The 24,100-nt window shown below is 48.6% G+C and overlaps 1 pseudogene; it reads left to right on the top strand.

The window, feature by feature from the left end:
- Window positions 1-2,418: 2,418 nt before the first annotated feature.
- LOC132319253 (hydrocephalus-inducing protein homolog) overlaps window positions 2,419-24,100 on the top strand; it is a 113,158-nt pseudogene continuing 91,476 nt past the window's right edge.

Here is a 24,100-nt window from a genome sequence, read left to right as displayed (position 1 = left end):
GCGATGGTGGACACTTGTAGCTTAGCTGTAGATACCAGGGTAAAAGGGAGCCTTGGGGAGGAGACTGAAGCTTGGATGTCCTTGGGGATCTTCAGCTTGGTGCCCTGCTCCGATACATCTTGGTTTCCTGAGACACGTCAGGAATTTCTACCCCAGCCCTGGGCATATTTCTTCATTGCTTTTCTAGGTGGTCTTAGCTGTTGTGTCCTGATTCCTCTGCCCAGGCTGAGGGCATTTGTGCTCTGAACCTAAAGCTGAGGTGGCAGCGCTGTCTGTGCCCTGAGCCTGGAGCAGAGAGGGAATTGCAACCCTTCCTTATGTTTCTGGGATGGGTAGAGGGGTGTCTGAGGTGGGGAAGATGGAGATCTCCCCCCACCAGCCAGGGGTGGTGGGCTGGAGGCGTGCTGTGGCGTGGTTGCTGTTTTGTCTTGCCTCTACAGGGAGATGTGGCTGATTCCTTAGTTCTGCTCTTTTCCTCTGAATCTGGGAGGCTGATCCCCGCGGGCTCTTGGGAAGTGGAGCCGCAGGGCTGTCCTAGTGCCTCAGTGGAGAGCAGGGGAAGCTGTAAGATGGGGCCAGGGCTGTGGAGGTTGGAAGCCCTCTGGAAATAAGCCTTGTGGGCATGATGAACGGGATTAATTTCAAGCAAAGTGAAATTACAGGTAGAAAATTGGAACAAATAATCCAGTTATTCTCAAGACCTAATAATAAAATGTGGAAATCCAGATTAATGTTGTATCATCCCCATTATATTTCTGTCTTGGAAAAAGAGTTCTTTCCAGCTTTAAATCCTAGCTCTTGCTACAGTATGTCCTCATGTCCATAGTGCTGTGCTGTGCTCTCTCATGTTTCTTGCAAGAACAAAAGGAGAGGGCAACGTTGTTGTTTCCTAACACTGTAAAGGGCCCAGTACCATGAACATGTGCAATGCTGTAGCTGTTTGGGGAGTAAAGGAATGAAGTTATTGCCTTGCTTGCAGGATGAGGGTAAACCTTGAGGGGGAGGGAATGGTCATCTTTGTATGCTGTATACAGCAAGACATCATCCACACAAAAAAGATGATGTGGAACAGAAGGAAGCAGGACGGAATGTGAGCTGTGATTTTTGTCAGATAATGTCAGAATGAAAAAAAAAAAAAGTCAGAGTAGAGCTGGGTTTGAGAGCACTGGCCTTTCAAGTGCCAGAAAATAAGAAGCAGGCAAATCTATCTGTTCCTTGGTCCAGTTAGCCAGAAAGGGAGGGGAAATTCTTTCTAGTCCAAAGTAGTGCAAAGTAGTGCTTAGCAAATACTGTACATGTTTCTCTTTGTTAGTGTTCGAGACCACTTTTCTGGGGTTGTCTTCTCTTCTTGCCCTTTCTTGCACCCCCACTTTGTGTGACGCAGACGGAGGGAGGTGGTTGGCAGGCTGGTGGTTGGAAGAAGAATGGCCCATGGACCTGTTAACCCCTGCTACTTGTAGGATAAGGATGCTGGAGAAGAACTGCCGTTAGGATAAAGTCTTCAGTGGCCTGGCTGTCACATATTTGCATTTATATTTGAGCTAATTGCCCATGTTCCTTTAACGGTTTCATGCTTTTATTTTTGCTGTTACAGCCTCTAATGCCTGTAGGGAGCCTTAAGTTTGGGTGTTAATAAGTGAAAATGAGGGCCCTCATTCGCCATGGAGAAACGTTCTTGGGCACTGTGGTAATTTCATGCCTGGAAGGAGTCATATTTGCTGGATAATTTTTGTAACTTCAACCAACCAAATTAGCCTTGAGAAAGTATAGTTCTTAATGAGAGTATTGAACTCTACGCTCCATTAGTTGGAAGCATCACCAGGCTCTTTGCACAAAGGGTGGACATCGGGTTTGCAAAGTCGGCAAGTAGTCTGATTTTATTAACACTGGGGGCAGCAGCGATCCCTGGGTTTAAGGTTGTTCATAGTACTCTGAGCACTTAGTAGGGTCAGGCACACAGTCCCATCAGGTCAGCTGCCCTGGCAAAATGAAGCAGCTAAGTGACATTTACCTTCCTTCTGTTCCCACCAGAAAACTTGTAAAAAGGAATAAAGGGCAATTTGGATACTAACAGAGATTGGGTTAATAATGCCAGTAAATGGGGTTCCAAAGTAATGGACGTGGGGGAAGGTGAGAAATGCCAGCAGGCCCTGGTGTGTGTTTGTGGCTCGTGGGACAGCACGCACAGCAAAAGGCTGTTTTGGCTCAGGGAATGTTTGTTCTGGGGTTTTACTGCTATGAATGTTGACTGTGCCACTTAAATATGGTCTAATCACGGAACAGGGTGGGGAGGCCTTAAGTTCTCCACTTCGGAAGGATGCCGCAGCCTGGAGACGTGGGTGTGTCCTCTGGTTCTGCCATGAATGGGATTCTAGAGTTTCAAAGTTCCGTTGTTGCTCCTTCCAGGTGAGCTAAGAGATGGCCACTGGCAAGATGCATCTGTCCATGGGGTCCTCCAAAATGGCTGGTGGATTCCAGAGGAAAGTGGTAGCACCTCGTTTTCCAAAGCTAGTCAGAGAGACAGAGGAGTCTGTAACTGTAAGTACCTGCTGTGGCTGGGCAGGACCTGTGTTAAGGCTGGAAACTCCCCCTGTGTCCCTCCTTCGCCTTCCCCTCCTGCTGTCTAGCAGCACTGTGAAGCTGGACCCCACCTCCCCATCGCTTTGCTGCCCGGCTTCTGCCGGAGGTCGCTGTCATGGTGCAGTGGGGAATGGAGTGCATGCTGCTTCGGGGAAGGTCCAGAGTCTTGCCAGGATGCCAAGTTAAATGAATGTCCTGGGCATTGCACTGGCATAGCTGAAGCGTGAGTGTGTGCTTCGTTCCATCCTCTTTGTGTGGGCAGTAATATCTTCTGTCACGTAGGCATACTTGCCAGTGCTGCTCTGACCATACCTGCCCTCCAGGCAGCTGGGCATGTGGTGGGCTGCTTGAGCTCTGCCTGAAGACGTGGCTGGTCCCAGACAGAACAGGTTGCAAAACAGTAATTGTATCTCGTATCCTGTGTGGAGCATGGATCCAGCCCTGCAAACAGCAGTGGAGTCAGGGCGATTCCTCCTTCCCATCCACAGACGTCCCCTTTGCTGACTGGAGCTCACTTGACTGGAGATGACCTAGTGCTCAGGCTCTGTCAAGGAGATATCTCCGTGTACTTCTGCAGAGGGGTCTGTGAGGCCAGAACAGAGAGAAAACAAGTGCAAATTAAGAAGAGATAACTAAAACTTGGAGCCATTCCTCTCCACGTCAGTCTTGGCACAACGCTGCTTTTCTGCTTTCCTCTGACTCACCCAGCTGTGACATCACACACGTGTTGGTTGTGAGCATTGTGCAAGGATAGAGTTTGGGGATTTCTGATAACTCCTCGCCACTGTCTTCAAAGGTCACTGGCTCAATCCAGCAAAACTAAAGAGAAAACAAATGCCCGAAGAGCAGAAATCCCCAAACATGTCACATGAAATCATGAAGGAGAAGCTAATGGCGGGGCAGAGCCGCTTGGTTAGAGCGTGTGTGTTCGGCTCTATATCATTAATTTACTGATGTTAAATATTTCAGCAGGTAACTTAGGGGACTTCCAGGACTATCCTAGCGGCTGTGATCACAAATTATTCATCAGTGGCAGTTGAAGAAGAAAAGCCTTTCTGAAGAAAGGCATCTGTGTAACTCTTGCTGGTGTTTTGCATTTCAGCTGACTCCCTCGGCCTTCCCGAAGGAGATGTCTCTCACCACGGAGCAGAGGCTGGCCAGCACTCGGGAGATGAGGCGGCCCCGAATTATCCAGCTTCTAGACATGAGTGAAACCTCCCATCAAAAGGTAGCCTTTTCCTGCCCTTTTCCTTGCTGTTGGTGACATTTGAAGAGGGTGCGTGCTTGTGACAGGCCTGCCTCCAGCTTCTCTGAATACCTCGGTGACTAGGTCCTGTTGTCCTTTCCAACTCCCGAGTGACTAGCGATAGGACAAGAAGAAATGCCCTCAAGTTGCGCCAGGGGAGGTTTAGGTTGGTGGTTAGGAAAAATGTCTTTCCGGAGAGAGCAGTGAAGCATTGGAAGAGGCTGCCCAGGGGGGTGGTGGAGTCACCATCCCTGGAGGTGTTCAAGGAACGTGTGGACGTGGCACTGCGGGACATGGTTTAGTGGGCATGGTGGGGTTGGGTTGACGGTTGGACTTGATGATCTTACAGGTCTTTTCCAACCTTAGTGATTCTGTGAACTGCTGGTGGTGGTGGAGTTCCTTCTGCTGGGGGAAAAGTAAAACATTTTTCCCCGGTGAGACATTGAAGTCCTGATATGCTTAGTAGCCAATACGAATAACCTCTGCTGAACTTGGTGGATTTTGCTGGAATTTAGCTACCAGTGCTAAAGCCCGATACTGGGGGAAGGCTGGGGCAGGGCACCAGGGCAGGAGCTTGCCATTTTCCATCCTCCTGCTGAAGTAGTCGCATCTTGCTTCGGTACAGTTGCTGTCAAATGCTTGGGGTCATTGGACTCCCTCAACGGTGGCAGCATTGGCCTTTGAAAGCTGAGGGCCTACGGTAATTATTCAAGATTTAACAAAACCAATTGCATTAATGCTTTGGGTTGGAACAATGTGTGGGACCCTTGCAGGGTGTTAGAAATTGCAGGCTGCCAGATATACAGGGGAATCACGCTGGGCAGAGGCGATGTGGAGGTGCTTTATCTGGATCAACGTTTACTTTAAAGCTGCTTTTCTTACAGGACTGCTCAGTACAACACGCAGTCCAAATGGGTGGATTGCTGAGGTAGGCTGTTGAGTGGAAAATTGCCAGCCAGAGACCTGTAATGAATTGGTTAAGGATTGCCCTAGACAGCACGGGAGTTGGGAATGCGTCAGACGAGTGCACAAATAACTGGCAGTGTGCCGCAGCCACACGTGGAGACCTGCCCATGTCTTTCGAGGGGGAACAGTGCAGCTGGAAGAGGGGAGACAAAGCAGGGAGGAATTTCCTCAAAGTAGTGCCTCTGCTCTGTAAGCATTTGCTGTTTGTGTATGTTTTCAGCCATGCTTCTGCAGTGGTGTTAATTAAGAGCAATAATAGAATACAATAAAGCATCCCTTTTAAAGCTCATGGCAAAAGGAGATCTCAAGTCCAGTCTTACTCAAGTTGCCCAGTAATGCTGAGAAAAGAGCTGAACCTTATCACCATCCAATGTTCACCTCACATGTCTTTTTCCTAACTACTGTTACTTTCTTGTTGGCCTTACCTCCTCTGGTACTGTTCTCTTCTTACGGATTTCTAGGCTCTGTATCAAAAAATGATATCTGGGGATGTGTGGGACTTGGTCTCTCTGTCTCAGAGTAAAGATCATCCCCAAATGGTTTCCCACGGAGTCTCACGTAAATTCTTGGGTTTCGCTTGCTCCATGAGCGCTCATGGCTCTTTCAGTAAGTGCTCTGGAGCTGTGTAACCCCGTTAGCACAGGGCTCTGCTGGAGGTAAGCACTGCCTTGCATTTTGGAGAAGGAAACCTGGAGAGACACCTCCCAAAAGAGCTTCTTAGCTTGAGCCCGCTCAGCGTGGCCCAGAAACTTTTGCTGAGCTCAGAACACAGGTGGGTGAGCTCCTGTTTCCCTAGTGTGAGCTGGGCAGACATAGTCACCAAGAGACTGTACTTCCCGGGAGATCAATGTAGGAATCTCATTCATGAATCTTTTTCCCAGCAGCTGAACCTCTCACTGCTCTCTCTTGCATCTCCAGTTCTCCTCAGTTGACCTGGACCAGAGCTTGTTTCAGCCTTTTCCATCAGAGGTGGTGTTTCAGAGCTACGTCCCCTGCGAGGTCTATGAAGCGCCGCTGATTCTGAGGAACACCGACAAGGTAAGTGCTGGGACGTGGAGGTTTAACGCTGTGCTGGAAGAGGAGAGCAGTGTAATTCACGTGGTATACAGCATAGCAAGTTATCTGCTGCAGCGCAGCACGTCAGAATCAAATGTCTCAACACCTTTATTTTGCGAGCTGGTGGAAATCTTCCCATGCTGGAGATTCTCCCCCTGATTTTGGCCATGCGTTGGTGGTATCTAGCCCAAAGGAGCTTTTCTAGTCAGCATCCTTCCTCTCGAAAGCCCCGGATTGAGGGGAATGTCGAGGGCTGTACAGTCCGTACCTGCCCTCATGCTTTACCTCGAGTGTGTATCACGTTCTGGTGGCTCCTTGGTTAACCTTGGTTTGTGGCAGGGCATCTCTGCCTCTCACAACCTGTTTAGCTGCCTCTGCAGCTCACTGTCAGAGCACAGGGGTTGAGTCTTCTCCGCTTTATGTTGGAATAAGTTACAATTAGTGGTGTTAGCACTCCAGAAAGGGTGTTTTGAAACAGCAGTGGAAGCGGACTGATTTAGCAGGAGCAGTGGGAGGCCTTTAGGGGCCACTTTAGGCTCTTGGTGAGTGTAATTCAGTTCTGCCCAGGTTTTTCTAAGGCAACGTGGCTCTCTGCTTTCCCTTTGGAGAACCACAGCCCATCCACAGTAACATGCTCTTGAAGGTCTCCACCTTTACTTGAAAAAATTGTGATCGTTTTGAGATTTCCCAAGGAAGTTGAGAAGGGAAAAGTTGAAAAACGTCAGCAATTTTGTTCCACTGTAAAGAGGAGAATTGAGACCTTTTGAATTTCAGCAGGGGAAATATTTGCTGGAGTGAGGCATGTGCCAAGAGCAAGCTGGTGGGAAAAGAGAGGAGCGAGGAAAGGAGCTGAGTTAGAAGGTGCTCTGGGAGAGAACATTGTACAGGCAAGGGTTTCTCTTGACACCTAGCAGTAAGTGTGCTGGAAGCAGAGAAGGGTCAGAAGAAGAAAGGTGTAATTAAAGACAGTCTTGTGTACTGAAGAGTAAGACGTATCCCTGAGAGGAGGGCGGCAGGATGGGAAGATGGAAGTGTGCAGGAGAGCGGGTGAATTAACCACCTCTCCAAATCTCCCTGTTGGGGGAAACAAACAGGTGGACGAAAAAGCGCTGTCGGGGCATATGGCAGGTGGAGGAAAAGCAAGAGAAGTCAAAGTATATTTGGAGAGGACAGGTTTTGACAGGGACACGGTTGAAAAGAAGACCCTTTGGCAAGGGAGGATGCAGGCGTGGTCCCTCAGTTATTCCTGGAGAGTGCTGCGCCATTCCTGGTCTGGCGTTCAGCTCAGGGATATTGGAAAGATGCAGCGTGGATGCCCACGCCCCAGGGATACCACTTGTGTGGTCCACAGTGATTCTGGGCACTCTTTGCTGTAGGTATCCTTTCCTGATTAAAGTGTGCCTCCGTTTCTCTTTCCCTATGGCTCTGCTTCATTCCCACTAAGTGTTTTGGCTTCAGCTGCTCCGTTATCCATGTGGCACTTCAAAATGTTTGTCTTTGCCAAGTACCAGCCAACAGGCAAACAGTTAATTTGCTCTATTCATGCTTCCTCAAGTGGAAAGGAAGAACTGCATCAACATTTCTGCCATTCCCACTAAAAAATCCTAAACTTGTACAGCTGCACCTTGGGATTTGTATGCCCTGTAAAGAGGAGGCAATGTGTGAACTGTTGATTTTTTCCCAAAATGAATTAGTTTTGAAGCTAGTAAGACCTCAACCATTGGATAGTGCTGGTGCGAAAGTAAGATCGGCTCTAAGGAAAATCCTTGGCATATTTAAGTACACAAAGTTAGAGATGATAGTCCTTAGAGAGGTTATCATATTTTAATTTTGTTGGCTTTTGATAATGTCCTAGAGAAAAGCAACATGTGCTCTGTCTCAGTTTTCTCACCAGTTTCGCAGATTCTTCTGAATCATACTGACTTATACTGCATGGTAGCCTGGTGCTGTCTGCTCCATCAAAATCCAGCTGACAGCAAAGTGTATTCCAAAGAGAGGCTCTGTAATCATTCAAATACAGAAGTGCTTTGCTACATACTTCCTGTTTGTACCTGTGTTTTGTACAAGTGCTTTTCTGTCTTCAGGCTGCTCCTCACGTCTTCTGGGTGGCTTTTGCTGAAGGTCTTAACTCATCTCCCAAGGGACTTGGTGACCAAAATGTTTGTCTGCAGTGTGAAATTGGCTCTGGGAGCTCGCTGCCCCAGGGGATTGCTGGGAGCAAAGGGTGTTTGGAGAGTTCAGGACTGCCTCGGCCGTGGGTTATGAGGCTCGGGTGGGTGGTGCAGAATGAATCTCCACTTTTGCCAAGCCTCATGTGGGTTCGTTGTTTCCCAGTGAAGCTCCCTGTCAGTCAAAATCACCTGTTTTAGACTTTCTGAGATGAGATTTGGTGCTCAGGGGTTGATATCCGCGTGCTAGAAAATGCCTGTGTGCTGTCTCTGTGTTTGTGGCATCCCAGAGGGCAGAAACTTGCAGCAGGGTGCCTGCAGGGACTCCGGGGTGTGGGGAGGAATGCCCAGAGATCTGCCTTGCCTGCACTGGCAGCTGCCTGGCTACAATCAGCAGGCAGCAAGAGCCTCCGGAGAGCTGAGATTGGCTTTTAATAATGAAACCACAGTGTGAGTCAGTGCTGGTCATGTATCTCAGGGCAGAAAATGCCTTTGAAGCCCATAATTGATAGGCACAGCCTGGGGGGGTCATCTGGCTTGCCATTATTGTGGTAAGTTGACTGCTCTGATCTTCTGCATCAGCCTTTCCTTGTAGAGTATCATGCTTCTTCCTTGCTTCTCTACAGCCCCCTTTAAATTCTCTTAGCCATCTCACAGAATCACTACGGTTGGAAAAGACCTGTAAGATCATCAAGTCCTTGTTTCTGGGGTTGTCCCTTTGTTTTCCTATGTTCCTCCTTTTGCTCCTCAGCTTGCTTTTATTCCCAGTAAGGCCACAATGTCTGTGGTCTCCTTCTCTTGTTGGTCTGCCTGCATGACTCTGTAGCATTGCAGCTGGACTGCCCTGCTCAAACCCGGTATGTTAGAAGTGAATTTCTTCCTTGCCCCAGTATAACACGTCCTGTTTTGCCTTCAGATGATACATTCCCCCTTTAGAGGTGTGATGGCATGGATGTGCGCAGGCAGAAGCAAGCAGGTTCTCGGGGTTTGTTGACTATGTGGATGACTTGATTCTGATACCGTATCGCCATGCTGCTGGTGTCTTATCTGCTTGGCACTTCCTTCACAGCAGGGCATTGCCCTACTGCCTCTGGCCTGGAGCTATTTTCCCCCAGCAGAAGGGATTCAGGTCCACCCTTGTGTATTATGTGTATGTACCTCGAGAGGTAAAAGTGCTTTGGAAAGGTGGTTGAGGAAGGATGTCTCCAGGGCATGGTTAGGTCTCTTCTCCTTGTGTTTCCACAACTGGCAAAGTCATAGTTTCATGTCTTCCCTGCAGGTTCCTCGGCTGGTGAAGGTCATCCTGGAGAGCTCACCTTATTTCAAGTTGATCGGCCCCAGGGATGTGTACCGTAAGGTAGCACCTGGCATGCGTTCCACTTTCCGCATCCTTTTCACCCCTGAGGAGAACAAGGTGAGACTGGAGGTGCCAAGAGGTTGGTGCCTTCAGGGGAAGCTGCACCTGCAGGGCCGGATTCAGACCAGGGCATCTGGTGTGGGTTTTTGGAACTGTCCTGGTTTTGGTGGGGTTGCACTGGATCTAGAACTGGGGGAAACTCTTTGCCCATGGTGAAGATTATGCTCTCACAGGCTGGAGGCTCTTCCGTGTTTCAGACTGTTTTTATCCTTCAGCGCTGTCACGTTTAACGTAATGTCTATTGGCTTCAGGGATAAGAGAGTCTACCGTCTGTGGTGGGGCAGCCTCTCAAGGTGTCGGTTTGTAGTATCTGTCCGTTGCTGCATAATTATGGGTTTGCTCCACTAATTATAAATACAAAGGTCTCTTTAAAAGTGACCTGTTATTTGGGGGACCCGAAGTAAGCCTGATCAGAGTGAGGACCACCACCTTTGAAAACTGCAGTCACCTTAATGTATATCACGTTGGACACAGTAGTGACACAGCTGAACGTTGTGTCTAAAGTAATCGCTTTTTTTGCATGCCGGTTCTAGTCCACACCCTGCTGTGAGGTCTGCTCCAGGCTGCAGCTGGTCACATCTTGGCATTGCAGGGTGCTGCTAGGCGCTGCAGCAGGGACTCGCAGGCTGTGCTTTCCCTCGGTGTGCTTTCTTGAGCGTTCGTGAGGGAAGGTGCATGTGGAACAGTAGGAAAGTGTCAGGGAGGGGTGTTGATAAGATGTTTAGCCATCTCAATGGCAGGGGTGTAATTATTATGGAAAATCCTAGAGGCATGAGTAGATCCAGAGAGGTTTTCTCTTTCCCACCTGGCAGCCACTTCCCTGCCTGGCTCTGGACTGGAGCAAAGATGATGCTTTTTCATCCCCTGTGTTTCCAAGCCTTGCAGCCGTTCTGTTTCTGAGGCTACTTGCCCTCCTGTGATCCAGCTGTGAGTCTAGGGGAGAGGGAGTGCTGTGCCCATGGCAGGGAGCCAGCCTGGTGCAGAGCCACTGAGCTCTAGATGTCCTTAACTCAGCGAGAGGTTGGTGTGCTGCAGATGACAGTGAGACATCTGCCTGGCAGAGCATGCCTAGGACTAAAGGGGCAGGTAGAGTCTGCAGGCAGACCCCTTACCCCAGAGCCTGTGGGCAGAAATACCGATGTGGCTGTGTCTTCATGCATGTTATTGTGGTTGCTCTGTCACCTGGCGCCTATTCCGTGCCACACATACTTTTGCTTGGAGGTTTGAACACCAGTGCCGTGGCCCTGGCAAGTCTGATTCTCCGTGCTGTGGTGCGAAGGGTCAGTGCTGTTACCTGGAGGCTTGTTAATACAGAGGATTTAGTCCATGGCAGGGAAGGGAGGAAGCATTGCAGGCATACAAAGACAGGCAGGCTGACTCCTTCCGCCAGCCCCCCGCCACCCCTTAGCACTGTTTTTCGCATGCCTTTGTTGGAGAGGCAAGGTTAGGGGATAGCTCTGAGCCAGCTGGTGTTTCTGCAGCAGGCCAGAGGTGCAAGATCTCTTTGGGCATAGCTGTTTTCTCATCTTCCATTTGCAGCTTAGATTCAGTTTAACACTTTGTCCTGTCCTCAAACAGTATGGGTATAGAAAACTGAAGAGGAAATGCCCTGTGGTGCCTGGCTCCCCATGCTTGTGAAATAATCTGTTCCTTTGGAGGGACTGAGAAATCATTCAATATCATTAATATTTAGGGTAAAAATTATGTTGGCCTCGGGCAGTTCTCCATGCTACCCAAGTGACATGAGAGCTTAATGTCACTGAGGTAGGCTTTGCAAAGTACACTGGTACCTTTAAAATGTGATTTATTAGTATAAATTAGTGTTCATTTTTGGGGTGGAAGAGGTAAACGGGCGCCCATGAAGGGCAGCAAAGTGCTGCTCTTCAAGTTTCGAGAGGCAGCAGAGCAACACGTGAACATCACCACAAGTAGAAGTAGGGTGAGATAACCCCCCAAGAGCACTGATGATCAATACTTTGTCCCTTGTCTTGCCCTTGAACAGGCGAGCGTCTGGAGTAGGGAGCTCTGCCAGCGAGAGGTCCTCCGCACAGCTTCGGCGACAGCCCGGCGGGTTTCTGCTGAACTGGGTTTTGTGCCCCGTGCAGGGGTTGTGCAGGGCATTGGGAGAGGGGTGCGTGCTGCTCGGTGAGGAGCGTGTAGGGATTTATACAGCCGAATCAGTATTTTGTACAAATAGAACATTTTGTCTCGTCCTTGGTGGAGCGTGAGTCAGCGAAGTACCCAAGTGCTGTAGCTCAGCTACAAATGCATCAGTAGCATGGTCAGGAGGTGCACAGCACCTTGAAAACCCCTTAGCAAAGAGGCAGGCTCTGGGAAATGGTTCTGTAAAGCCAGCTGCGTTGGGCTTGCAGTTGCTGGCATGCAGAATATCTGTGGTTTAGCTGTGGAAGGCTTATGAGTGCTCCCTTGGCACAGCCTCTGCCTCTCTGCTGCTCCATGATCTACTGGGATTGTGGACAACCCAGTGAATCGGGATGCAGGTACAAACCCCTCTGTCAAGGTTGGCGAGTCTTCCTGGTGTGGAGCTGGTTTCTCTAATTCTCTTGATTTGAATCTGTTCTTCCCCAGGGTACGTCTGACTTCAGTGAAGTCGCTCACGATTCAGGGGAGTAAAATTGCAGCTAAGCCCTAACTAAAAGGACCATGGGAGTGTTAGTGGCTGAAATGCCATGTGCCATGCAGGCCTTTCTTGAAAAATGAGCAGTTTCCTATTGTCTCGCAGTCATTTGGGAATGTGCCACGTGATTGGACTGTCAGAAAGTGTATAAATAGCTGACATGTCTCTTTATTGGCACTTGTTACAAATATGAAATGCTAATTCTTCTGTTGGGCAACATGTGCAATTAGTTGTTCTTGCTGCTTCTGATTGACACATTTCTGTTTTATGGCTCCGGTTGTACAGCGGGGGTGTTCTCGTGCCACCTGTGTTCCCGGGTGTCCTTGCGCGATGGTCTGACAGTCTCTGGCTAACTGGAAACCATCGTGGAACTGACTGGCAAATAAGCAACAGCCAGAAATACTGACATTTGTGTGTCCTTTAGGCTTATCAATAGATTATCTTAAAGGAAGAAGGAAGGAAGAAGAATATAAAACCACAGCACAGCCTATTTTGTTTTGTCCTCTTGTTCTTTTCACTGTAGCAATACAATATTTTCAGGCAATCCGAGTTCAGTCTGTAAGGTTTGCAAAATTCATTACCGATGCTCAGTGGAGGCTGAATTAATGCTCATTGATTAATATGAAATATGACAGGACTATGAGCTGTTCCATTACTGAAATGAACTCGTTTAAAATTCAGTCCAGCCGTGTTAGATGTTTTGTAGCACACGGAAGCTATTCCAAGTATACTTTCAAGAAGACTCCGGGGAGGAGGAAAGGGGCAGAAGATCAAGGCAAATGGCCCTGTGCAAAATGAACCTGGAGCGAAGGGACTTATTTCAAAGCATCCTGTGAATGGGTAGCTGAGGGAGGCAGGAGGAGGGGTACCCCTTCTCGTCTGAAGCCATCTTCATCCTCCAGCCTCCCTCCTCTCTTTTAACGGCCCTTATTTTCCAGCCTTGATGGTATCATGGTTTCAGCAGGGAGCTTGCCCTGTTTGACTTACTATGCTACCTCATGCTACAAGGATCTCCTCTTTGCTGCTGCCTGCTGCAAGGAACCCAGTGAGGTGTTTAGGATCGGTTCTACAGTAAAACTGACATCCGAGTTTGCTGGCATACTGGGCAGTTAAGGCTGCTATCTCTGTGACAGTAATGAATGTTAGCCTGAGTTTGCAAAGAGCTTGAAGTGACACCTTTGATACAAGCAGTTGCTTTAATTTCAGCGGGTGCTAATTGAAATGCCATTGGTGATGCTTTGCAGGCCAGAGCTTGTAACTTACTGCTTATCAAAGGGGAGTAAGAGAAGAGGAACCATCATACAATGAACTGTATTTTCCCTGAAACTGAGAGCGGAGCTGTATGAAGCATGAAGTCGTATTTTCATGAAAATCTATAGCCTGAAGCTGCATCTAAACACAACGGTCTTTAAAGCATGGAAGTGATGCAACCCCTCCCTCACCCAGGCATGTTTACTTAGAGACCTGGTTTTAAACAGCCTGCTAAGGGTTTGCAGTTGCAAAGTCAAACAAGATCTTAAACTGGCTTCGACTGTACCCCTAGACTGTGAGTAAGTGCATAGCAGAGTTGGTAAGACAGGGCAGTGCTGCAGTGGAGAATTGCAGCCTTGATCTTCCAGGGGAGGGCGATTCAGCTTTCAAAAGCTTACGGGACCATGGATTCACAGCAGCATGATCAGCCAGCTTCTGCCTGGCACCCCTCTTTCCTTGGTTTCCCCCCCCCACCCCGTTTGGCCTGACGCTGCCTTCAACTTTGCTGTGAGGTCCCACTTTGAGGTCCTAGAGCACGGTTGAAGGGTCAGCACGTGCTGAAGTGCTTTGAGTCAAGCTTTGTAGAGGATGCAGTGTCCCAGGGTGTCCCTGGAGAAGGGGCTCAGCACACAACATGCATGTATGTGAATGGCAAGAGGCAGCTTTCTCTCTCAAAGGTCGCGGTTGTCTCTGCGAGGCCAAATCCTTGTTGCTTTAGCCTTGTTTTCGCACGCCTGGAGAAGTCCCTTCCCCAGGTGCTGCTGTGCAGGCAGTCCCAGTGCCCCTCACCGGCAGCAGAGCTGGGAAGGCTGCCTGTGCTTGCTTTTGGGGGGGATTGATTCCTTGGGCTCTTATTTACATTGCTGCTGATCTGCTCCTTAGCAACAACAATGACTTGAAGATTATTTCCTTTTACTTCCCTCAAATGCCTCCAATTGTTGAAGTTTTCTTTTTTCTTTATCCCCTGCTGATCTGAACTCCTTGCGTCCTCCTCTGTCTACCTGGCTTCTGGAAGGGAGAGATAAGTCAGTATGGCATGCCCAGACTTAATAAGGCACGCAGATTTCAATTGGATTTACAATGCCTTTGTTAGAGGAGTGTGGCCAAAATAACAACAAAAAAAGTAAATAGGATTCTTTATTTGCTAATGCAGTTTCTGAGGATCGAAACAGTCCAGGATGTGAAGTACCCAGCTAATAGGTGCTTTAAATTCACGTGGGCTGCCCATAGCTTTTACTTTAGAGGGCTTAGGCTGCAAGGTTGAGTACAAAATTGCTAATTCAGAAGGACTCGCTGAGGATGAAACGCATTCCTGAAATGTGATCTTCCAGTCTGTAGGTCGTTTGCTGCAGTTCCTTTCCTGGTATTTTGCCTTCCAAATATGAGAAGGAAAAGCCCTTCTGCAATATCCAGTGTGAATATTTGAGATACCCAGAATAAAAGATCCTTCTTTATTCTTTTTCCTCCTTGGATGTGACAGCGTCTGTTACTGCAACCTTGAACCCCAGCCGAGCAGGCGGTTGGTAGGCGCTGGGTGTTAACTGCTGTGCTAAAGCTGTAGCTCTGTGTCTGTGCCTCGTCTGGCTGCTGTAGGTCCCTTGCAGGCTTGGAGAGGGTGGGTATGGGAGCAGGAAATACCAAGTGCAGAGGAATCCGTATCTTATCTGGTTGAGGGGGTTTGCTGCTGTGTGCAAATCCTAAATTGTCTGCTTGCTGCTTCAACAATTATAAAAATACCAAACGAGATAAAAGCACTGAGTGGAAAAAAGATCAGGACAGCAAGTGAGTGATAAGAGGCAGAGCTTTTATCAACTGGTCACTAAGAGCTGCTGGAGGTAATGGCTCCTGGCCCTACTAAACAGTTTTACCACTGCTTTCAGCGGGGGGCAAGGTGATACTTCCAGCCCAGCTATGCCACACTGTAGATCTGGAGATCGATCTGCTCAACCCTACAGCAGCATGATTTTGGTGATTGGATTCACCTCCCTACTGCTAAATGCCAGACAGCTTGAGGGGGGGGTCTGTCTGTCTCTTTTCTGAGCAAGCCAATGACTGGGAATAGCAGAGCTGAGTTTGCTCTGGTCGGGATGTCTGACCTGCCTCAGGGAGGCATGCTAGCAAGGCAGCAAGTCGCTTATTCTGGAGACTGTACAAAAGGGAGGTGATGAAGACATCAGTCATGCAGGGGAGGGGAAGCAAAGCTGTTTGCTGCCTCCCCTGAGGCTAAGAGGAGATGTAAAGGGAAATTGAGATTAGACACAGGAAGAACTCTCTTTAAGCCTAGGGCAGAGCTGGAACAGGCTGCTGAGGGCAGGGGTGGAGTTGTTAGTGCTTTCAAGTACTCGTCAAACATCTCTTGAGTAGTGTGGGTACAGAGCTGAGCCAGTTCTGGGGTGGGGAGGTGGATCAGATAACCTTTTAAGGGTGTGTGTCCCCAGCTTTGTATCCATAATGCTATGGGAAGGGGCGGGAAATACACCTGTACCCTACACTCAGCTGATAGAAAAAAAGTATTGTGTCCAACTTGTTAAGTATTTCACCAGACTGACTCTTGATTGTGCATGTGGCAAAGTCCTTCTGAAAATGTACCTGAGCATCTCCTGCCAAGCTTCAAGGAGGTCACTGCATTGCTGGGATTGGAGCTGGCCCTGTGGCACAACTGAGTTCTTAGTGGTTCCTTTAATAGTCTGCAGTGGCGATCAAGGCAGGTTCTTGTTACTGCTGTAATCCCGTACATGAAATGACTCAATTTTGGTGCCTCAGAATCCAAGTGTCAGATGATTTTGTCTGGTTCTGCCAGCTTGCTGGGAAAGCAGGTGACTCAAGGGGGTTGTTCCTTCTTTGCGAGTTAGCAGCCCTGTTCAAGTCGTGCTACTGGACTGAAAGGTCATTCAGGCAAAAAGGAGTATTATATTATTGAATGCTCCTGTTAGAGTCCTAGAAAACAGCAGCTTTCCTTCTGCTGTGGGGATGGTACTAAACGCACTGTGCTGAGATTGTTTCTTTCCCTGCAGGATTACTTCCACCGGGTCACCTGCATCACGGAAAGGGAAAAGTTCGTTGTGCCGATCCGAGCTATAGGTGCCCGAGCCATCCTGGACTTCCCTGACCAGCTGAACTTCGGTGTCTGTCCCGTCAAGTACAGCACCCAGAAAACACTGCTGGTTCGCAACATTGGGAACCGGGAGGCCCGCTACCGCATGAGCACTCAGAGGTAAAGGAACTCAACATCTTGCTTGTGCAAAATACTGTTGCGTGATAATAGATTTGGTAAGCAGTAACAAAAAAGAACCAGAGCATCTGAGCTGCTGTATTGCAGGCGTAGCTGGAACTGGGCAGGACATGTGGGTCTGGCAGTTGCTTACAGTGTTTTAAGCATGATACAACCTCCGATAAAACTCGGCAAGCTGCAGGGAAGTTTCATACTGCAGTGGTGTCTCCAGCACAGCCTCTCACAAGACCAGTTCTGTTAGTTTGAAAGAACAAGTAAAGGAAGGCAACCTGACCGCCCTTGGGCTGTATGGGATAGTGCGTGGCAGATGACAGCTCTAGGAGCTCAGTTCATGTAGACCAAATGCAGTGTTAGGAAATGACCTGCTATGAGCTGGTGGCAGAGACATTTAAGAGTTGATCAGCAGCTGTGTCTCTATTGGCAAGTAATTCTGAGCAATTGGAGATCAGTTGATCAAAGCTGAGGGTACTGAAGTCCTGACAGTACCACCGTGTGGTCCAGGAACTTTGTTTTCCGGTAGGTTTGGTCTGGTCCCTGGGAGCAAATATTCTTACGTAGAATGAGCTCTTAAGTGGAGACGAGCAGACACGAGCTTCAAGACTGCACTACAGCCCCCAAGCAGAACGCTACTGAGGGCACAGGCAAAAGATGCAGCAACTCTGTGGTGCAGGGGTTGGGGCCATTTTCTCCTAGAGCTTTATCTCTCCTAGGTTTCCTGGAGAGTGTTAGAATGTTAGTAGCTAGCTTGCAACCTGCTGGTGGTAAGTACTTTCTGAAACGGTTGCATACCACTGTCAGCCAAATACACCCGTGCTCTGGGAGGCCACAAGCACAGGGTATTCCGGTGGTCCCCTATTAAATGCCTGATGTGAATGGTGTTGCAGTCAGCCTGTGCTGTTCCTTTTGGTCTCAGAAGGCAGTCACCCATTTTGGGGTTTGCTGAATTGGAGAGGGTAATGCGTTTTTGACACCGCATCTGCAAGGAAACCAGTTCAGTTGGTTGATAATGAGCTGAGAGTTGTTTGGTCCCAGAGGTCTCGGTGTAGGAGCTGAGGTCAAGAATGCAGCAAAGACCCGCTGTCTGACTTGGTGCACCTGAGTAGCCTCAATTTCTTCCCCACGAAAGCAGGGCTCGAAAGAAGACTTCTTACTTTGGTCCTGTGAAACGTGAGGGTCCAAGAGGAGCTTCCACCAAAGGCTGGCAAAGCTATTTAAGCAGGCTTCCAGGATGCTATTTCAGCAGGCTGCTGCTTATCGCTGTGGAGAATACCTAGGCAGGAACTTGCAAATCGGTGTACAGTTTTCCTCGGGGCTGTCCAGATCTAGTTGTCACCACCAAACTAAATACCCAGTAAAGTCAGGCATGTTTTTGCAGTGTCCTTGCCAACTGCTCTGTTGAGTTCAATTTCATCAGCTTTCACTACTTAGGTGAGCAAAGTTCAGCTGGCGCATGGCTCCAGTTGTTCTCATTATTTTGGTGTGCGCATTGCGTCCTCTAATCATGGTAAAACTCTCCAGAACGTGGTTTTAAGGTGACAAATTGACCACCAGCAAAGCACTAAACCCAGTAACTTTTGTTTTCTAAGTGTGGCTGTACAAGAGCCATGAAGCGCAGCTGCCGTTGTGCAGAAGCATGTTTTACCTGACTTAGCCCTAAGCATTAAAGCATCAAGTTTTGTTTCTATCAGCCAAGAGCTGTTTACCTGGTGACAAATCATAACTGCTCATATTAAATCCACAGTACGCCAACACATTTTCCTAATTATTTCCAAGACATTGCACAGACTTTGTCTGGTGGGCCAGGCAAACAGTTACTGAGCTTGGAGTACAACCCGGAGTCCCAGATTGCATTGCTTGTGAACAGAGAGAAGACCTCCTGTTAAACTTGCCTTGATATGCTCCTGTTAATGGCGCTTCATTTCGCTAGGGATTTAATTGTTCAGGCTGTAAATGGGATACTCCTTTTGTGTTTTGTTTCCATGCTGTGGTATCACTCCAGTCTGCATTTGCATTCAGATTTTTCCTGTTGTTCTTTTCTTCTTAGAGCAGCTTTCATTGAAATGCCGATAAAACTTGCCCTTTCTTAGGCTAAACCAGGATGCTTTCAAGGTAAAAAAAAAAGGATTCTGCAAATTGAACCATAATTAGTCCCTTTTATTCTCTGTCTGATTTCTAGGCTGTGATCTCATTGAAACAGGTATTGCCTTGACATTTGCATCTCTTGAGGTGAGGTTTCTGGGTGGCAGGAAAAGACAGATTCCTGAGGAAATCAGCATCAGGTTGTGCATGCGAATAGCTGTTACCATTTCTGTGCTCTTCACAAGCCGTTCTCTGATGGTATTGCTAGCAATTGGACTCCTGAGGCTGCAGAGACGCAGAGCATGGGGGAGATGAGGTCATTTTATGCCATGGGATCTTCTGAGGGCTGGATCTCTGCAGAAGCGGGAGTCAGTCGCTCTGTTTCTGATCCTGTATGTTGTGTTTGTCTTCCGCTGGCTGTGGTTTGTTTGCTCCTTGCTTGCGCAAGTGAGCTGAAGGGAACTAGACTGCCAAAGGAATATAGTCCCCAAATCTCCCGCAATAGTCCTGATAGCTCTCTTTGCCTTGCAGCCCTTTCTCCGTCGATCCCTCCGTCGGGACTCTTGGGATTGGTGATGCCGTGCAAGTGACAGTGGAGTTTCACCCACTGAAGACCGGGCACCATTCCAGGTCCTTGGTAGTTCACTACGACACAGGTAAGTGCTGGGCGCTGCGTGGTGCACGCTCTCTGCATCCTTCAAAGCAGAGCCCTTTCTAAGCAGAATAATGTTAAGTTTGCTTTGTGGGCAACTTCTAAAACATTTTCTTCCAAAAGCTCTGCATGTTTCAGTGCTTAGAAGTGAGCGGATAAGGGGCAAAGGCTGAGCCTGTCCTTGTTCTGTATGTCCTGTGCGCTGGTTCCTCCCTGGGGGACCCTGGTGTCAGGATGGTGTTCTGCACCCAGCACCTCCTCGTGACAGTCTTCTGCCATCATTCCCCGTTGTCCCAGCCACTCCAGGGGTACCTGCCCTGCCCCAGCTTTACCTCGGATAAAAGTGAAGAGTAGTTGGTGTTGAGGGGGTTGTTAAAGTAGATCCCCTCAAATGGGAATGAGATTTTTGGAATGCTGTTTTTCTGGGAGTTGCTGAGTGGAGGAGGGAGAAACCTCGACTCTCCATTGCAGCATGCGTATGCACGCATGAAGTTTTAGTCCATGACAACGCTATGTTTGAAGCGTAATGTGGGGAACACATGTCTCTGTCAGACTCTCTCCAGTGCCTGCTGTCTCTTACACACCTCTGTCCCATGTACTGCTTCTCCATCGTCTTGCCACAGACCTTTTTTTCCATGTTGCCCTCGACCCATCTACAGCCCGTGCTTCCCAACATCAGGACTAAAGTAGCCAGGAGTTGAGGGCTGTTGGGATTTGGCAGGCAGTGCTCAGTGCCTCCCGAGATAGGTGTAAAATGTATGCTAGGGTACGAGAAGCCAAGATCAGGCCACAGAAATACCGTCAGCTTTATAAGTCGCTTTAGGAGTGAGTGGGGAAAACTCAAGAAAAAGGTGCGACATGTTAAAATGCTTCTGTCGGCCTTGGTTCAGGAGAGGTATCTCGTGATGCTGAACGAGACGCTTTCTCTGTTGCATGTATGCACTTGGTGTGCGTTTTCTCTTGCTGGAAAGAGAGGTTTGTTTTGTCCCTATTCCTGACTGTTGGTCCTGGGAAGCATGATGTCCTAATCCAGGTGATAGTGTGACGCTTTAGCCCAGCAGTGAACATCTTAGTTGTCTCGAGTTTGTAGGGGTTACAAAAATGCTGCTGTATCTTCCAAATGCTCTTTGTGGCTTTATGAGTTGTCACAGCTTTGTTCAATATTTGTCAGTTAGTGACATATTCCCAGAGAATGGTTTATGCTCACTCTGAGAAGCTCATGGGATGGGCAGCGCTTTCTTGAAAGAACTACTGAAATTTCGGGTAGAGAAGCACAAAAAAGTGCCTCATTTGTATGCATCTAGAGAATCTATAGGATAAAATTCCGAGGGCTAGATCTTTCTTTGACTCTTGTTCTTACTGACAAAGAGTACTGGAAAAGTACTACTTTTTCCCTGGAAAAGTACTAGTACTTTTGTGTAATTTCTGACTAATAAGATTATTTCAGGCCCTCAGGTTCCTGTTTTGTGACAAATCATGACAAGTCTTTCCTTATTCACATTTCCTGGGCCATTCGTGCTTTTACAAACCTCTCCCGTCTATCTCCCATACGGATTCCTCAACCGAGAAATCTGTTCAGTCTTCATATAGAAGCTGCTCCATACTTTTAATCGTACTTTCTGCCCTTCTCTATTAATTTCAAATGCTTCAGCTAGTTTTTTTGAGATCAGAACTATACCCAATACTTCAAGACCCACGTGGCCATGGGTTTAGACAGTGAGGTGACAGTTTTCACGGTGTTTATTTTGTAGTAGTTTGTCTTGATGGTTGTGGAGGATTAGCTTGTGTTTCCATAAACCTGAGTTGTGCATGCTCGAAGCACTGTGCCTGTCTCCCATTTCTTGGGTCCTGGCTCATCTGCTTGCCAATGTATGCCGAGGATTCAGCGCAGGGGAAAGGTAATGCTTATAAAGCATACCTGCCTCTAACTCCTCTGAAGTTCAGTGATTTTTATATGCTAAATTGTCCATTCTAGGAGGCAGGTTGTCCAGTCCTTGGAAACATTGCTGGTGTGTTCTCCCAACGTAACTCAGCTCTGGCCACAAATCCCTGCCACTCCAGACTCCCTTAAGAGCAAAGAAATTGAGGATTGTACAGGCATGAAGGCTGAATTCTCCATGTGCAGAGATGAATGACTGACCGTAGAGATCTACTGTTTTAAGGGCGAGTCTTGCCTCATTCCCCAACCCGGCTCCCAGAATGAATGTGATTCTGCTGTGTTGCCTGGCTTAGGATTTAAGGAGTCCGTCCAGCTCTCCCCTTGTGGTGTTGCATGGCAGCCTTTTAAAGGCAGGTCCATCCACTGGCTGCCTTGCTGTAAGCCCTGCAGTGAGGAGAAGGCTCTGCCTTTGCAGAGGGATGCCCTCCAGGCCATGGCCGGGTTGCTGCGCTTGTCAGTTGGGGCTGGCTCGGAGGCTTTAAGCACCACTCCCTAGAAATGCCATTTCTGGAGAGCATGTCTGATGTTTGCTGTTTGCATCTCACCTGGGAAACACTCACCCACAACAGGAAGAGTGGGCTTGGTAGTGACATTTGAGCTCGGTTGACTCCCAGGAGTTCCTTGGTTGGGAAGAATGAAGGTTTGAAAGCTCTGGGAATGAGGGAGCCTTTGGTGGGAGTCTGTTCTGGAGGGTGAAATGCTGGCAGGTACCCCAGCAAGACTCCAGCCATTAATCAGTTGATGTGCACAGGCAAGGCTCTCTCCTCTTCAGCTTGGTCTGAGTTGGAAAGCAAAGATGTCCTCACTCTGGTCGTTGAATAGCTTGGGAATATGCAGCGTAGACTTGCACGCTCAGGCATAAGCAACAGGATCCAGGCTGAAGAAATGGGCTTGCAGGACTGTAATGGGCAGGCTGGTGTGGACTGTGCCCCACCAGTCTCATTGACATATCTTCACAAACAGCAAGTGAGGGCACTGCTTCTACAACACAGTGAAGTTCTCTTCTGCGTGCCATCCTGCGATGGGCTGTCCCTTCACTTGTTCCTCTGAACCTCCCTTTTCTGTCCACATGCCCCCAGGCATCTTTGCTTGCCAGCAACAAGGGATCCTCAGGAGAGACCCACCACTGGTGGTGTGCCTGCAGGAGACCCTGGTCAAGCTATGACTGTGGTGGGACTCCTCAGAGTCACCTGAATGACTTTGATGCAGAATTCCCCGTGACCTGAGTGGGATGGCAACCCAAAGGCCACCTGGGCACGTCTCAAAAATCCCACTGTAAATGCTGTCACGTTGGGGATAAACCTCTACAAACACACCCAGAAATAAGGTGGTTTAGATGGTGTCCAGGACATCCTTGTGCTGTACACAGGCAGCTATCAGGATGTGATAAATGTGCTGATCCGTGGAACTGCTAATACAGCTAAAAGCTGTAACGCTTTCTTCTGTTACCTGTGGTTTGCCCTCTTCCTGGTACTTCCATCAGCAAGTGAGGTGAGCAAAGACTGCCCTTTGCTTTGTTGCAGGTGAAGATACCCACACGAGCCTTTATGGAGCAGCTGGAGATGTCAACATCAGGCTAGACAGGAGCTCCTTGGCAGTTGAGAAGACTTACCTCTCGCTGTCAAACCACGGCTCCGTGGTCATCCACAATCGGAGTGAAATCATAGCCCACTTCCAGTGGAAGGCTTTTGCTACGCAGGAGGAGGAGGATCAGCGGAAGCTGAGGTTCGTTTGAAAGATTCGTTTCCATAAGATACGCTGCCCAAGGGTAAAACTGACGTGTGGCCCCAGGGGTGTTGGTGCTTTTGAACGGTTTAGGACAAGTAAACCATCCCCAGCGTCAGGGTGCGTGTCACTGAGCTTCAGGGTACTGGAGCTCAGCACTTCCCATTCCAGTTCCACCCATACTCCAGCTGAGGAAGATGTTTTAGGGAGGGCAGGTTGGTTGCAATGACTGGATAGCAAATTGGTGGTTTGTGGGAGCACAAACCACTGAGGTCCAGACATCCCTGGGCTACAGAGGGTCCATGAGGCTGAGGAAAGTGTCAGCACTCGTTACCTGGGACGTAATGTAGCTGCAGATAACATAACTATTACGATAGTCACTGCAGTTTCTTCCACTCCAGCTTTGATAAGGTGGCAGGCTCCTTTTCCAGCAATGTGCAGGGTAGGGTGGAAGTTGAGGCCACCCTGCTGTAGGGTGTTAATTGCCTTGCGCTGCCCTGGTTTCCAGCACAAGGAGGTATTTGTGTCCTTCCTTCGAGGCTGGGGAGAGTTTGGAGGTGGAGGGTTGTGCAGGGAAGGTAGGGCAGCACAGGACCTGGAAGTGCATTTGGGCTTCAGCCACCCATGTCTTCATGGTGGTGAGAGATGGGGCAGGTTCTTGAAAGTGTGTCTTTGCTCAAGCTTTGAAATTCCCATTTCAGGCAGCAGAGAAATACTTGCAGCCCAGGGGGGTGAATTGGAAATGACACTTAAAAGCTTGGGTGATTTAGGGAATCCTTGTGTGACTTTTCAGACTTGGATGGATGTAGGTATATAGTTAGTCTGAACTCATAGCTGATCAGGAAACTGCCTTAAAGTGGAGCACTTTCTAAGAGCCTCTGAGTAAATAAAGTTCAACATAATTAGGTCAGAAATGCCTTGAAGGGCAAAACTAGTTTTCCACTGTTCTCTCTTTTTAATGACACAGTGTGTGAGTTCTGTGCAAGCTCAGTGTGTTGAAAGGAAACCTCCTGACCTTCTCTTGGTACTTCCCTGGCCCATTTCTTTACCATCTCTTCCCAGCTGCCTGTCTCAGCCTGGACCCTGAGTGTTCCTCTTTCCCCTCAGAAGCAACCAGGTTTCCCCACAGTAGACTTCAACCGGATTTTTTA

The sequence above is a fragment of the Gavia stellata genome, chromosome 26, assembly GCF_030936135.1.
Source record: "Gavia stellata isolate bGavSte3 chromosome 26, bGavSte3.hap2, whole genome shotgun sequence".
Classification (NCBI taxonomy): domain Eukaryota; kingdom Metazoa; phylum Chordata; class Aves; order Gaviiformes; family Gaviidae; genus Gavia; species Gavia stellata.
Note: the sequence above shows the minus strand (reverse complement) of the source record. Positions and strands in the feature narration are given on the sequence as shown.